The following is a 17,383-nucleotide window of genomic DNA, read 5'->3' as shown; positions in this document are numbered from 1 at the left end:
GACTGAAAAAGTCAGTAAACGAGTGAATGACAAAATGGATAAGCTCTGGGACAGGGTATCAGAAGCTGAGAATAGACTTGGTGCTGTGGAAGATGAGATACATAACAATTCCATACAGCAGGAGAGATTGGACAAAAAACTTAAAGCAAATGAGCAGACAATGGAAAAATTAGTCAAAGAATGGGAACAGATGAAAATAGAAGTCTATGATAAGATCAACAGAAACAACTTAAGAATCATTGGAGTCCCAGAGACCCAGGAAGAAAATTTCCAGGAAGAATCAACGGTCAAGAACATCATTAAAGAGAAACTTCCAGAGCTAAAGAATATATGTGATCAAATGCTGCATGCCCGAAGAGTACCAACCAAAAGAGACCCCAGAAAAAACACCCCAAGACACATCCTAGTCACAATGACAAATCCCACAGATAGAGACAGAATTCTGAAAACAGCAAGATCAAAAGGGGAAATCACGTTCAAGCAAGCTTCCCTGAGATTTACAGCAGACCTGTCACCAGAAACACTCAATGCCAGAAAACAGTGGTGGGATATTGTGACAAGACTGAATGAAATGAATGCTTCACCCAGAATACTATACCCAGCAAAACTCACTTTCCGGTTTGACGGAAGAATACATGGTTTCACAGACAAAAAACAGCTCAGAAACTTCACAGACACAAAACCAGTCTTAAGAGAAAAACTGAAAGACCTAATCTAAGACAAGACTACCCAAAAGACACACCAAATTTTGAAATAAAGATGGCGTTAAATCCCAGGACAATTCTTTCTCTCAACGTCAATGGACTAAATGCACCAGTTAAGAGACACAGAGTGGCTAAATGGATCAAAAAACTCAATCCAACCTTCTGCTGCCTACAAGAAACGCACTTGAATAGTCAGAACAAACATAGACTCAAAATAAAAGGCTGGAGAAAAATTATCCAAGCAAACAACACCCATAAAAAAGCTGGAGTGGCCATACTAATATCAGATAATGCAAACTTTATACTCAGGAAGGTTGTAAGGGACAAAGATGGACATTTTATATTAATCAAGGGGCACGTAGAGCAGGAAAAATTCACTCTCCTAAACATATATGCACCGAATGAGGGGCCAGCAAAATATTTAATACAACTGTTGACAAATCTGAAAAATAATATCAACAACAACACAATAATTGTGGGGGACCTTAACACGGCTTTGTCAACACTGGATAGGTCAACCAGACTGAAACCCAACAAGAATATACTAGACCTGAGGAAAGAAATGGAAGAAAGAGGCCTAGTGGATATATATAGGACACTCCATCCCCAGAAACCTGGATACACATTCTTCTCCAATGTACATGGGACATTCTCCAGGATAGACTATATGCTGGCACATAAAACATATCTCCATAAGATCAAGAGGACAGAAATTTTGCAGACTACCTTCGCTGACCACAAGGCTCTGAAATTATTTGTGAACTCCAAAGGGACTCAGAAGAAACACTTTAACACCTGGAAGTTAAACAGCCTCATGCTCAATAACCAGTGGGTCCGAGATGAAATCAAGGAGGAAATAAAAAGGTTCCTGGAAACAAATGACAATAAAGACACAAACTATCAGAACTTATGGGACACAGCAAAAGCAGTACTGAGAGGAAAATTTATAGCTTTGCAAGCACACATCAGGAAGGAAGAAGGAGCTTACCTGAGTAGCTTAATGACACAGCTAATAGAACTAGAAAATGCTCAACAAAAGGACCCAAGAATAGGAAGACAGAAGGAAATAACAAAGCTGAGAGCAGAAATCAATGAAGTGGAAACTCAAAAAACAATCCGAGAGATCAACGAAAGCAGAAGTTGGTTCTTTGAAAAAATAAACAAGATTGATAGACCACTGGCAAAACTAACAAAGAGAGAGAGAGAAACTTGATAACTCGTATCAGAAATGAAAAAGAAGAGATCACTACTGATATGACAGAGATTCAAAGGGTAATCAGAAACTACTTTGAAAAACTCTACGCCACTAAAAATGAGAACCTGGAAGAAATGGATAAATTCTTGGACTCTTATAATCTTCCACGGTTGAAGGAAGAGGATGTAGCATATCTAAACACCCCCATCACAATTGATGAAATTAAAACAGTAATCAAATGTCTGCCGAAAAACAAAAGCCCAGGTCCAGATGGATTCACTAATGAATCCTATCAAACTTTCCAAGAGGAACTACTGCCAATCTTGGCAAGACTCTTTCATGAAATTGAACAAACAGAAACACTTCCAAATAGCTTTTATGAAGCCAACATCACCTTGATACCTAAACCAGACAGAGACGCTACCAAAAATGAAAATTACAGACCAATATCCCTGATGAATGCAGATGCAAAGATCCTCAACAAAATCCTGGCAAATAGGATTCAATGCCTCGTTAAAAAGATCATCCACTACGATCAAGTAGGTTTCATCCCAGGAATGCAAGGCTGGTTTAACATCCGTAAATCTATCAACATAATACACAACATCAATAACAAGAAAAATAAAAACCACATGATCATATCAATAGATGCAGAGAAAGCATTTGATAAGGTCCAACACCCATTCTTGATCAAAACTCTCAGCAAGATGGGAATGGAGGGAACCTTTCTCAATATAGTGAAGGCCATCTACCACAAGCCAGTGGCAAATATTATCCTCAATGGAGAAAAACTAAAAGCCTTCCCTCTAAATTCTGGCACAAGACAAGGCTGTCCTCTCTCACCACTCCTATTCAACATAGCACTGGAAGTACTTGCTATAGCGATTAGGCAAGAAAAGGATATCAAGGGAATCCAGATAGGAAAGGAAGAAGTCAAGCTCTCACTGTTTGCAGATGACATGATACTCTACTTAGAAAACCCTAAAGACTCTATCAAAAAGCTTCTAGAAACAATAGACTCATATAGCAAGGTGGCAGGCTACAAAATTAACACACAAAAATCAATGGCCTTTCTATACACCAATAGTAATAAGGATGAAATGGACATTAAGAAAACAACCCCATTCACAATAGTGCCACACAAACTCAAATATCTTGGAATCAACTTGACTAAATATGTGAAGGACCTATACAAAGAAAACTATAAAACTCTGCTCCAAGAAATAAGAGAGGACACACGGAAATGGAAATGCATACCCTGGTCATGGATTGGCAGGATTAACATCATCAAAATGGCAATACTCCCCAAGGCATTATACAGATTTAATGCCATCCCTCTAAAGATACCCATGACATTCTTCAAAGAAGTGGATCAGACACTTTTGAAATTCATTTGGAACAATAAACACCCTCGAATAGCTAAAGCAATCATTGGGAAAAAGAATATGGGAGGAATTACTTTCCCCAACTTTAAACTGTAATACAAAGCAACAGTTATCAAAACAGCATGGTATTGGAATAAGGATAGGTCCTCAGATCAGTGGAATAGGCTTGAATACTCAGAAAATGTTCCCCAGACATACAACCACCTAATTTTTGATAAAGGAGCAGGAAATCCTAAATGGAGCAGGGAAAGCCTCTTCAACAAGTGGTGTTGGCACAATTGGATAGCCACTTGCAAAAAATTGAACTTAGACCCCCAGCTATCATCATGTACAAAGGTAAAATCCAAATGGATTAAAGACCTCGATATCAGCCCCAAAACCATAAGATATATAGAACAGCACATAGGCAAAACACTCCAGGACATTACAGGCATCTTCAAGGAGGAAACTGCACTCTCCAAGCAAGTGAAAGCAGAGATTAACAGATGGGAATATATTAAGCTGAGAAGCTTCTGCACCTCAAAGGAAATAGTGCCCAGGATACAAGAGCCCCCCACTGAGTGGGAGAAACTATTCACCCAATACCCATCAGATAAGGGGATAATCTCCAAAATATACAAGGCACTGACAGAACTTTACAAGAAAAAAACATCTAACCCCATCAAAAAATGGGGAGAAGAAATGAACAGACACTTTGACAAAGAAGAAATACACATGGCCAAAAGACACATGAAAAAATGTTCCACATCACTAATCATCAGGGAGATGCAAATCAAAACAACGATGAGATACCACCTCACACCCCAGAGAATGGCACACATCACAAAGAATGAGAACAAACAGTGTTGGCGGGGATGTGGAGAGAAAGGAACTCTTATCCACTGCTGGTGGGAATGCCGTCTAGTTCAACCTTTATGGAAAGCGATATGGAGATTCCTCCAAAAACTGGAAATCGAGCTCCCATACGATCCAGCTATACCACTCCTAGGAATATACCCTAGGAACACAAAAATACAATACAAAAACCCCTTCCTTACACCTATATTCATTGCAGCACTATTTACCATAGCAAGACTCTGGAAACAACCAAGATGCCCTTCAACAGACAAATGGCTAAAGAAACTGTGGTACATATACACAATGGAATATTATGCAGCTGTCAGGAGAGATGAAGTCATGAAATTTTCCTATACATGGATGTACACGGAATCTATTATGCTGAGTGAAATAAGTCAGAGAGAGAGAGAAAAACGCAGAATGGTCTCACTCATCTATGGGTTTTAAGAAAATTGAAAGACACCCTTGTTATAATAATTTTCAGACACAAAAGAGAAAAGAGCTGGAAGTTCCAGCTCACCTCAGGAAGCTCATCACAAAGAGTGATGAGTTTAGTTAGGGAAATAACTACATTTTGAACTGTGCTAATAATGAGAATGTATGAGGAAAATGGAGAGCCTGTCTAGAGTACAGGCAGGGGTCGGGTGGGGCGAAGGGAGACTTGGGACATTGGTGATGGGAATGTTGCACTGGTGATGGGTGGTGTTCTTTACATGACTGAAACCCAAACACAATCATGTATGTAATTAAGGTGTTTAAATAAATTAAAAAAAAAGTTATCTCTTTATTTTCCCACGTACTATATCCCAAGTTTAAAGATTGTAGAAATCTCTAAACTTATCACTTTTCAATACTTATAGTAAAGAGTCTTATAACATCTATTGGCTAAAGTGTTTCCATTTAGGCCACTCTATTCTGCTTCCTGAATGGAATATTCTTCACTGGGGACTTTTATTCTTTCTTCCCATCTGGGATTACTAAGCTCACTGCCTCAACACGTCCTTGGTGCATTTTAAGTCGCTGAGCGATCTTCCTGGTCCTTTCTCAGAGGGAATTCCAATTAGCTGAGTTTTCAGGATCACCAAGCTGCATACAGGTAGCCCTGGGGCTTTACCTTATGATCTCACACATAAAATCACCTAATCACCTTCCAACCCCTGAAATGCTTCTAAGATGATAAACTGATTTAATTTCTTAAAATACTTTTGGTTTGTTTTTCTTGTAATTTCATATAATTATGACGACCTTGCTATCTTTTGTTTTGTTTTTGTTTGGGGGGCCACACCCAGTGATGCTCAGTGGTTACACTGGGCTATGCACTCAGAAATCGCTCCTAGCTTGGGAGACCATATGGGACACCAGGGATTGAACCAAGGTCAGCCCTGGGCCAGCCACGTGCAAGGCAAATGCCCTATCACTGAGCTATCGCTCCATCTCCCTACCTTGCTATCTTTAATAACTCAAATAATAGGCATTATCTGACAATGACAGCAATAAACTTTTGGCCACAGGCATATATTTTTCCTAATTATAAAGCAATAAACTCTTGGATCCCAGAGAATAATACAGCAGGTGGGTGCTTGCCTTGCCTACAGACAAATAAGGTTCAATTTCTGGCATCCCACAGGATCCCGACATCTCCAGGAATGACCCGTGAGTATCACTGGGTGTGGGGCCCCCTCCCCCCATAAAAGCACTAAATGCTCAGTGTTAAGAGCTTGTTTAACATGAAGGTAAAGGTCCAAAATCATCTATAAATCCTCAGCACACTGGTCACTGAGTTAGTTAACTTCTATCACACTAAGTTCAATGATGACTCAATGATTTAAAGTAGGTAACAGATAAGTAAGTTTGTAATATTTATTTGACTCAAAAATGTTCCTGGAGGAAGGGGAGAAGAAATGTATGACTAGAAAGAGGTAGGATAAATAAGCTTCATACTGAAATTTAACTTTTTTTTTTTTGTTTGTGGGCCACACCCAGCAGTATTTAGGTTCTGTGCTCAGGAGACATTCCTACTGGTTGCTCAGGGGATCACATGGGATGCCAGGAACCTGGGTCAGCCATGTGCAAGACAAATGCCTTAGCTGTTGTGATCTGGCCCTGTGAAGTTTTACTTACTTTTTAAATAATTTTTAAAAAAATTTTAAGAAATAATATCTTAGTATATTTTATGAATATTATGCCTCAGACATAATCAACTGTTTTAATAGTCATTTCAAAATACTCTTAGTATCCATAAACCTATGTCAAAATACCAAATACTGCCTCACAATTAAGGAATAAACCAACAATACACAAGTAATACTGAAGTTTTCTGACTCATGATTCTGACCCTTCCTCTTTGCACCTTGCCCTAAAGGATTTTTCTTATAACAGACCTTGCCCCTTGGCCAAATGATAACAAAACAACCTGCCAGGTGAAACATGGAAACTCACCCCTAGATATCTTGAGTCTCAGAGCTGGAAGGCAGTGCATCTAGGACTACAGTAATACCAAAAATTCATAGTGAAAGTCTATTTGCATTATTAGAAAATGAACCCAAAGGGGCCTGAGAGATAGCATGGAGGTAAGGCATTTGCCTTTCATGCAGGAGGTCATCGGTTCGAATCCCGGCGTCCATATGGTCCCCCATGCCTGCCAGGAGCAATTTCTAAGCCTGGAGCCAGGAATAACCCCTGAGCACTGCCGGGTGTGACCCAAAAACCACCAAAAAAAAAAAAAAAAAAATGAACCCAAGCAGAGAAACACAGGAGTCCTGATGATGACCAAATCTTGACTCTTCAATATTTTTGTAAAGAACCACAAATCCTATTATATCACCTTTCCAGTGTAAGAAAGTTTGAATTGGGTTTTGGACATAATTTAAATACCTGTTGATAGGTGAAGATTAAAGGTAAAAATTACATATGTCTGGTATACTGATGAAATTTCCCTTTATAACTTATAAAATATTTTACAGACTTCTTTAAAATATCTCATTCACTACCCTATTTGAAAGGTAAGAATATATGGCCTATCAAGTTCCTTTCCCCTCTTCACTGACTACTCAAAGGAATCTCTATTCTAAACTTAGGTTTAACTTTCCCAGAGTTTTATTTCATTATCGTTAGCAATGCTATATATACTTATTTCTAAACAGTTTATAAGTAGAAAAATCTGAGTTATACTTTTTCTCTAATTCTATATTCCAAAAAATGTATCCATTATGTTGCCTGTAATAAATTTTCTTACATGGTTCAGCAAATACCATGGTTATTCATTCTACTCTTTTTGAAGGGAGCTGGGCCATATCTAGTAGTGTTCAGGGGCTATTCCTAGGTCTGTGTGCTTTAGGGTCACTCTTGGTAGTGCTTAGGAGATCATATGTGGTGCCAGCGCTCAAACCAGGGTCAGTTGCTTATAAGCCAAGTGCTTTAGCAACTCTACTCTCTTCTGGCTTCTCATTCTACTCTTAATGGAACATTTGGTTCTTTCTAGTTTTCCATTTTTATGTATTCCCCTGAACAATTTTTTTTCTTGGTGGGAGGAGGTCATTGGGCAACATCTGGTGATGCTCCTGGTAGGCTCAGGAGGGGATCAAATCGGGTTGTTAATGAACTTGGAATTGAACTGATATGAACTGGAATTGAACTTGGGTTAGTTGTATGCAAGGCAAGTGCCCTACCTGCTTGGGCCCTGAACATTCCTGAAAATGTTTCTTGGTATGCATCAGCAAGTTGTTTTCTTATAGAGGGACAGATGGCAAATGCTTTAAGCAACACAGAACATAACAATTCTACTCACTCAATAAAGCTTTAGGACATTGAAACCTGAATTTCACATAATTTTCATATTAAAAATTATAATATGCTGTTTCCACTTTTTTAACATTTAAAAATGTTTAAAACACTTTGATAAATCATATAATGTTCCAATATCCATTCCTCACCAGTCATAGCACTTCATTAAGCAAAAAGTTAAAAAAATAACCTGGTAGGGATAGCAGCTATATAGAAAATATAGCAGGTAAAGAGCTTGCTTTATATATGGCTGACCAGTTTAAATCCCTGGCATCTTTAAGGTGGAACTTAAAAGTCCCATAAGTTCTGCCAAGGGTGATCCCTAAGAAAAGCACAATCAGGTATGGCCCCAACCCCCTACCCTATTCTCCTGCAAAAAAAATTCTGGGGACAATGGAGACAGTTCAGAGGCACTTGTTTTACATGAGGCGGCCTAGGTTAAATTCTAGCACTGAATGGTGCTCTAAGCATGGTACAATCCCCCAAACATTCTATCAGTATTAGCCCTGAGCTCAAATGGATTTGACTCAAAAACAAACAAAAACTTGTGAGTGGTGGGTACATTGGTGATGGATGTGGTATTGGAAACCATCATTATAGTACATTATAGTACCATTACAGAATCTCAATAGATTAAAAAAATTAGAAGTAAAATTACAATGGAAAAAGAAGTCCTCGTGAGTTGGGTCAGAGATATAATTCAAATATTAGAGCATATGACTAGTCATATACAGGATCTGTTTTGACTCTGCAATGCATTGCCTCCCTTGCACCACTGGGGATAGACCTGGAGGCTCCTGAGCACTGGCCAATGTGGAATGTTTTTTTTTTTTTTAAATTTTAATAAGTAAAAACATGTTCTGAGTTAGCATGCTAAATAAAACTCTTATTACAGAATACACACCTAGAGAGTTTTTAGGCCTTAAGATACATATGTGTGTAAAATCATCTTTTCACAACCTATTGTACTTTGATGGCTCCAGCCCCCTAGAGTTCTTTTTATTTTTTTTTTAAAGTCAATTAGAATGACCTCATTCAATGAGCTCTAGATTATGAGTCTTGGTCATGTTGTTGATACTGACCATGTCAGGTACTATAGATGGTACATGAACGAAAGCAATGATCCACATCATGAAAGCTCTTATCACACTGTAAAACTCCACTCTAAGAAAACTTGCCATTCAACTACAAAAGAAAAATATCAACTCAGGAAATCTGGCAGGAAAAAGGACAACCAGAGAGGGAAGTTTCTATCAAAAAGCAGCATAAAATAGAGTTAAATATTTCTGCAATAAGTTTTCTTAAAGTGAATTTTTTTTTTAGTTATGTTGTTTGTCTCTCCTTTACATAAAATCTTTTACTAAGCTTATTGCTTTCCAAGTCTGTTATAAAGAAAACTGTAAAACCTACACCGTAGGACCCATATTCAGAGTTTTCACTAAAGAAATTCCAAGGTCAGGGGCTGGAATAATAAATAGCACAGTGGGTAGGGCATTTACCTTGCATACAGCCAATCCGCATTCAATCCCTGGCATCCTTTATGGTCCCCGAGCCTAGCAGGAGTAATTTCTGACATAGAACCAGGAGTAACCCTCCAAGTACCTCCCAAGTGTGGTGCAAAAGCAAACAAACGAACAAAGAAACAAAACAAAATAAATTCCAAGGTCAAACAAGAAAATATTATATACTCTATTTGCCTTGAAATATTTATACCATATTTATACCATATCATATTAAAAGTTTTGTTACATTTCTACAACAATAAAATTTTTCTCATTCTGAAGAACGGGACTGACTTTCCTTGTTTGTCTTTTTTTTTTTTTTTTTGCATAATATAAAGGAGGTTTCAAACAGCAACAAGGAAAGGAGGAAACTGGTTTTAAATCCTGAAATCAGGCAATTAAAATTGGGGGAATTTTTTTCCTGCAAAACTGCATCTCAGAGACCCCGTTTTACTCAATAGCCTACTATAGAGTTGGATAAATAGGTAAGGGGTTAAGGCATATGCCTTGCATATGGAGAACCTTCGTTCATACGAAGTACTCCATGTACCAGAGTGCAGCACTGGAGGCTCCTGAGCATCACTGGGTGTGGCCCTGGTAATCTCCAGCACTGAAGAGTGGAGCAGCTCTGCACTCTTGGACACTTGCATTGAACTGCAGGCTGAGATGGCTGAGTATTGCCGGAAGGGCCTTGACTTTTGGAGTACTGCTTGGGAGGACCCCCCAAAAATAAAATATAACAAAAGCCTCTTACAAAACAGACCATCAAACAATGAAGTTAATTTTCTATTATCATAATTTAAATGTTAAGTTCTATTTTCTGCATTATTTGCTTGATATAACATAAGCCTCTATATAATACATATACTGTGGACCAGTGGTCCTCAAACTATGGCCCGCGGGCCACATATTGTATTTGTATCTGTTTTGTTTCTTCATTGCAAAATAAGATATATGCAGTGTGCATAACAATTTGTTCATAAGTTTTGTTTTTACTATAGTCAGACCCCCTGTTTAAAAAGTTTGAGGACCCCTGCGTGTGGACAAAAGAGAAATCCAGAATTAACCATTACAAAAAGCTCTAAAGAATATGAGTCAACATACTTTTCTCGGATAAGTTCATCAGTTATTTCTTTTTTTTTCTTTTTTTTTTTTTTTTTTGGTTTTTGGGCCACACCCGGCAGTGCTCAGGTGTTACTCCTGGCTGTCTGCTCAGAGATAGCTCCTGGCAGGCACGAGGGGCCATATGGGACACCGGGATTCGAACCAATCACCTTTGGTCCTAGATCGGCTGCTTGCAAGGCAAACGCCGCTGTGCTATCTTTCCGGGCCCCTCATCAGTTATTTCTATTACTTTTCCTAAATTTAGAACAATACATTCTAAAACATATACTTAGTATTACATTAAGTAAATGCAACACTGTTTAATGTAGAATACTGTAAGAGTTAATACAGCAGCTCTGTTTCATTCCGTTGTTATTCTCTGGGGTATTCCTGGAGGGAGACATGGCAATGACCCCTAGTCAAGCTCTGAGAATTAAACTGGAATGTACTCAGTCACTGGTTAAAGATATTAGAAGCAGTGGGTTAAGATACATACCAGACTGTCAGTAATGTTTAAAATAACCATCAAGATTTATGATGTGCACCTGGTATTTGGTTTAGGTCCAAAGTTTCCATTACCAGAAGACCAGTCACATGACTGGAATGTGTCTACGTGACAGCTTCCAATAAAAACTCTGGGTTTTAATATGCATGTACTCCCTTCAAAGATTTCTTAAAGATGAATATTACTCACAGAAAAATTTAAGTCTATATGAGACTTAAAGATGGCTATATTCACAGAAAAAGTTAAGTCTATGTGAGACTGCTGAAGGCAGTCTTGAATGCCTGATTTCTCAAGCACTTCCCCTGGATATCTTTTCCCTGCTGTTCTTGCACTGGAGGTTTTGCTATAAACCCTAACCATGAGTACAATATTATATTGAATTGTCTGAGTCTTCAAACAAGTGCAGCAAGTTAAACTAGTATGCCGTTATGAAGTCCCCAAACAGATAGCATTCAATAATTTGGTTCGCCATCATATTGACTTGTTATTTTCTAGAAGTTCAATGTGCAAAATCAAACTCCTTAAATAAATGTCAGTGTACAGAATAAAAATTAAGACTGTAGGGATGAGTGTTCTCTTTAGAAAAGTTTATTTGCAAAACTGGCTCTAGGCTGACACTTGGAGCTCTATCAGTTCCCTACAAAATATAAAACTATATATTCACTGTGCCTTAACTGTGCAAACAATATGGTTTCTCTTAGACACTGGCTTCCTTCTGGAAGTCTATACATTTTAGATTTGATAAAGTTTAGGTAGAGGGTGCCTATAAACTAGCCCTTTCAAAAATTTAAGCACGTTTGTTTCCCAACCAAACAATACTTAAAAAAAAAAAAAATCCATGCACAACTCTTGTTGGAGAATTTAACAACATCCTGTGTGAATAGGAGATGCTTTTGGAAATGTGTTGCTGTTTTGTTCCAGACTTCACAAGGTACACTTTCTGTCTGATATGTTGCTTTGTATTCTTTTGTTAATAAATTTTAACTTTTAGCATGCTGAATTGTGTAAGTTCATCACTGGACCTGGGGGACAGGGTGAGACTCTCCAACATTGTCAGTAGATCAAAACAGAAATGAGTGTCTATCACATCAAATGTTAAAATTTCAATTTCAATTTAAGAATTAATCAGTCACATAATTTTAGTAGTAAAACTTTATTTTCTAAGTGAAGGATATATATCCCGAAGTATAGATGCATTACACCACATTAAGTGAGAATAAATAATATACTCATATACCATACCAAACTCAGTAAATACTAAAGAATATTTCTAGAGGCATTTTTTCTTTTGTTTTGTTTTGTTTTGTTTTGTTTTGGGGTCATACCCGGCAGCACTCAGGGGTTATTCCTGGCTCCAGGCTCAGAAATTGCTCCTGGCAGGCTTGGGAAATGCCGGGGCTCGAACCTCCGTCCTTCTGCATGCAAGGCAAAGGCCATACTCTACGCTATCTCTCCGGCCCCTTGAGAGGCATTTTTTTAGTATCAAGCAAGAAATCCAGAACTTCCATCTATACACTGATGCAATAAGAATTTATTTTTTAATTTTTTTGAAGAAGCTCAGAGGCAAACTGTGATTGCCTTATCTTTTTTTTTTTAATCTTTATTTAAGCACTATAATTGCAAGCATGATTGTCGTTGGGTTTCAGTCATGTAAAGAACACCCCCCTTCACCAGTGCAGCATTCCCACCACCGATGCCCCATCTCCCTCCGGCCCCTCCGCTGCCTGTATTTGAGACAGAACGCCTGATCTGGTAATGCTAGCTCCGCAAGTGGTCACGAGTTGAGAAGACTACTGAGTATGTCCAGGAAATCAAACACTATATAACAAAAGTCTCTTCTTCTTTTCTGGTGTTTTTGGGCCGCACCCGGCAGCGCTTAGGAGTTACTCCTGGCTCTCTGCTCAGGCTCAGGGACCAGATGGGATGCCTGATATTGAACCCGGGTCGGCTCTGGGTAGGGCACATGCAAGGCTAACGCCTTACTCTGAGCTATCTCTCTGGCCCTAGAAACTTTTTATTGCTAAACCTGGTCTGTAGTCTTCAATTTGTCCTCTCTAATTAAAAATGAATGTGCTAATTAGTACTGAGCGAAGTCTGACAGTTATCTTTCTCAAGTTACTAAAATGCAATCTTAGTCATTTTTTTTTTTTGTTTTTGGGCCACACCCGGTGACGCTCAGGGGTTACTCCTAGCTATGCGCTCAGAAGTTGCTCCTGGCTTGGGGGACCATATGGGACACCGGGGGATCGAACCGCGGTCCGTCCAAGGATAGCGCAGGCAAGGCAGGCACCTTACCTTTAGCGCCACTGCCCGGCCCCATAAGTCATTTTATTAAGTCCAATCAACCTAAGTTTGAAATAAACAAAACTGTTTGGTCAAGCTGCAATGTAAAGACAAGGGAGCCCTCAAATTATTAGCAACTTACCCCAGAGTGGTTTTTCAAACGAACTCATATCCCAAATCCACATGTCCCACATCTCCTGTTAAAAAAATAGAATTTCCTAAAATCAGTTAATTACAGATAACCACCTCCCCCGCCTGTCAGTTGCCCTATTTCATCTGTCTATAAAGCTAACAGCAACCAATGCTGAGCATAACGCCCCCCTATTGTGGAACTCTTAACGTTCAGATAATTTATCTTACGTGAGTGAGTTAGTCTCGGTAAATAGGGATCACCGAGAACCAACACCAAACATAGGGAAGATAAATTAGAGAACATTTTTCTTTCTTTTTCCCTTTTTCCTCTTCCTTCTTTCTTTTCAAATTTTTAGCTCCATTTGATCATGCACTCAAGAATCACTCCTAGCAGGACTTGGAGGACCATACATGGTGCTGGGGATTGAACCCAGGTTTGCAACATGCAAGGCAAATGCCCTACCAACTGTACTCTCTATGGCCATCAGATACTTTTACTTTCCAAATGTGACAGTCAAAGATACTCAGACTGCATCTTGAACAAAGATTTGTTCTTTATCCTCACCTCCACTTCACATTGTTTTCTACTGCATCAGACCCTCAACTGAATGAAAGTGATCACTCTTTCCTAGAATACATATTACTGTCCAAGTCAACCATGGCTCTAGTCCAAGTGGCCAGGTTTCTTTTTGTTTGATTTCATTTGGTTGAAGGGTCATGCCTGGGGTTACTGCTTGATGTGTTTGGAAGTCGCTCCTGGAAGGATTGGGAGACTCTAATGAAGCTTGGGATGAAGCCAGGCCTTCTGTACATAAAGCATGTACTATAACCCATGGAGCTATCTCCCAACTGATACGTAACCAACTCTTGACCAACAGGACTGGAAGCACTCAAGGAATTATGTTCTTGAAAGAAAAACCATGCTTATGTTTTAAATGTTGTTCACATAGCACAGTTGAAGTCCCATAGCCATCCAAAGTCAAGAGCATGCTCAAAATGACAAAGTATATAGAACTACTGAAGAGACCAATCATAAATATGCTATGTCTAGATTTTGTTATGTGAAGAGATGTTAAAATCCTGGATATTCTGCTAGTACAGCCCAAATTATCTAGCATACCACTCTGCAACCTACAGACTTAGATAGGCATGTGTCGTGTAAAGGGAAAAATGAAGATATGAATCACTGGTGGGATCCAAATAAAGTCTACTTTTAAAGGAGACTGCAAAGTATAATTTCGGCATAAATTTAACACTTACAAAAAAGAACTTGAGTAGAGTATGCCCACGTCTGACATAAAGTCTGACATACTCTAATTCACTCAAATCTTACTAAATATTAAGTTTGTGTAAAACATTATGCTAAGTTTGATACTCAAAAAATATGAAATGGAGACCAGAAAATTCAAGGGCTAGAATACCTGCTTTGCATGCAAAAAGCCAGGTTCAGTTTTTAGCACTAAATAATCCTAAATACCACTAGGAGTGAATGCTGGGAGTAGTCCCTGAGTACTACCATGTGGCCAATAACCAAAGTGTGTGTGTGTGTGTGTGTGTGTGTGTGTGTGTGTGTGTGTGTGAGAGAGAGAGAGAGAGAGAGAAATGCTTAGACTTTTACTCAATGGGCATGCAATGGGTGAGAACAAGCTAAGTTTGCATGGCACTTTACAATTGACAAAATGCTTTCTCTCTTTGCAAAAGAGAGAAGCTACAGTTCACGAAGTACACAAAGGAAACCATTGGTGCAGAATGTCTGAGAAATTGGTTTGAGTTGGGCAAAGACAAAAAGATATTTCAAGTGAACAAAATATGTGAGTCAAAATAGGAAAATGAGGATGATGTCTGCAGAAAACAAACAGAAGTGTTGAAGGATGTGGTTAAATAGAGAATTCAGAGGAATTCTTTACTATCATGTGAACTAAGGACTTTATGGGGTTAATGGTCAGAAGAAGTCATTCATTTATTCTCATTTTAGCTTTGATTTCTTTAATATAAATGTCAAATGATTATATGAGAACACTGTGCCAGGGCCTCAGTTTCTTTTTTCAACCGTAAGTTCAGACACTAGGTAATATATTTCCACTATCAACAATGGACAATCCCTGGGATTCTAAGGAGCAGTTTTGGGGACATAAAGATTTCAGTCAAATGTTCTCCAGGTCAGAGGTTCCATATTATATTATTCTGGCCCATGGAGTCTCCAAGTTCAGACACTAGGTAATATATTTCCACTATCAACAATGGAAAATCCCTGGGATTCTAAGGAGCAGTTTTGGGGACATAAAGATTTCAGTCAAATGTTCTCCAGGTCAGAGGTTCCATATTATATTATTCTGGCCCATGGAGTCTCCAAGGTTTTGTTGTGCAATTTTTCACCTTGGCCTTCAATTTCATACAATTGTTCAGTTTTCTTCATACTGTTACTCTCTTTGATTTACCTTTTCACCATCTAAGCAAATAGTCTTTATTCTCATAGTCTAATCTCCCAACTGCCAAACCTAATGTAGTATGGCTTCAATGAAATAATTGTTGATCAAATACCTATAGTATGCAGGCTACCTATATGCCAGTCTCTTTCTCAGACTCATTCCACTCAATATTCTAACCTCTTCAACGTTTTCCATCCATTATCTTTTTTTTGGGGGGGGGGGTCTTATATATCTAAGGCAAGTGAGCTAGATACCCAGTTTATAATATCCTGCAGTATTGTTCTTTATCCTTTCTTAATTCTTTTTCTTTTGGTATCAAACAGTAATTTATGTCAAATGTATGCATTGATCAATTGCAGTAATTAATATAAGCATTATATAGCTTCATAAAAGCAAAGTCTTAAATTTTAATAGTATTACTACAGCACCGGATGTAGTGGCAGGCACTTGATAAAATAATCTGATGTAGGAGGTCAAGTTATATAGTACAGTGATCAGAACACTTCACTGTATGCAGCCAATCTGAATTTAGTTCCCAAGACTTCCATTTGATCTACTCAGCTCTAATAGAAGTAATCTCTAAGCACAGAACCAAGTGTAAACCCTAAACACTACCCAGTGTGGCCCAAAACCAAAAATCTAAGCCAAAAATATAAGGTAAACATAGAAAGAGCCGAATATATTGCATTATTAAAATAGGAAATTTGCAGTATAGGCAGAGCAATAGCATAGCAGGAGGGCAAGGGCACTTACTTGCCTAGCACCTGGCAAACATGAGTCTGAGCCCCAGCATCCCAATATGCTCCCTGAGCCTGCCAGGAATGATTCCTGAGTGCAGAGCCAGGAGTAACCCCTGAGCATCATCAGGTGTGGCCCAAAAAACAACAAATACCAAGAAGCAAAATATACCAAGAAGGAATAAGAGTGACTAAAGTTAAAGAATTTTAAGGCTATTGACTGAGATTAGGAATACTGTATTTTCCGGCGTATAAGACGACTTTTGAAACAAAAAAAAGTCAACCGAAAGTTGGGGATCGTCTTATATGCCGAGTATATCCCGAAAAGTGTTTCAATATGCCGCTAAAGAAAAACTGTCTGAACATTGCTACAAAACGAATTTTCCAACTCGATCCTGCACCAATCACTGCCAGGCTGCTCGGACCGCCTCTCTGACTCAGCCAATCCAAGCAGGCTTTTGATGCATGCAAATTAGACGATGTTCTGGACCGGAATCTACATTGTCAAAAGCCTGCTCAGATCGGCCAGAGTCAGAGAGGAAGTCTATTACAGTATAACCTTTGAACCTTTGCTTGTTGGGACTAGCTCACTGTAGTACATACAGTTGCAGCACAGGAACGTTCTGTCTGATACAAAGAATATAGGCCTAAACCTGTTTTAACTGCAAAAATTAAGGGGTCGTCTTATATGCCGGAAAATACGGTAAGGGAGAAATACAATGGTAGTGGGGGCTTGAGGTTTTAACAGGGGTCCTCAAACTTTTTAAACAGGGGGCCAGTTCACTGT

General features: G+C 38.7%; 1 protein-coding gene across 2 annotated transcripts in view; it reads right to left on the bottom strand.

Moving 5' to 3' along the window:
- Positions 1 to 17,383, bottom strand: part of GALNT1 (polypeptide N-acetylgalactosaminyltransferase 1) — an 83,637-nt gene that overhangs the window by 49,493 nt on the left and 16,761 nt on the right. Inside the window, exon 1 of one of the 2 annotated variants that reach the window (XM_049769657.1) lies at positions 13,441 to 13,462. The exons of the other annotated variant lie outside the window; for it this stretch is intronic. The gene's annotated coding sequence lies outside the window, so the exon portion shown is untranslated. Of the gene's footprint in view, positions 1 to 13,440; positions 13,463 to 17,383 lie in introns of those variants that run through there. 2 annotated transcript variants of the gene reach the window in all.

This window comes from Suncus etruscus, chromosome 3 (genome assembly GCF_024139225.1).
Source record: "Suncus etruscus isolate mSunEtr1 chromosome 3, mSunEtr1.pri.cur, whole genome shotgun sequence".
Classification (NCBI taxonomy): Eukaryota; Metazoa; Chordata; class Mammalia; order Eulipotyphla; family Soricidae; genus Suncus; species Suncus etruscus.
The sequence above is the reverse complement of the archived record's forward strand: the minus strand, read 5'-3'. Positions and strand labels throughout refer to the sequence as shown.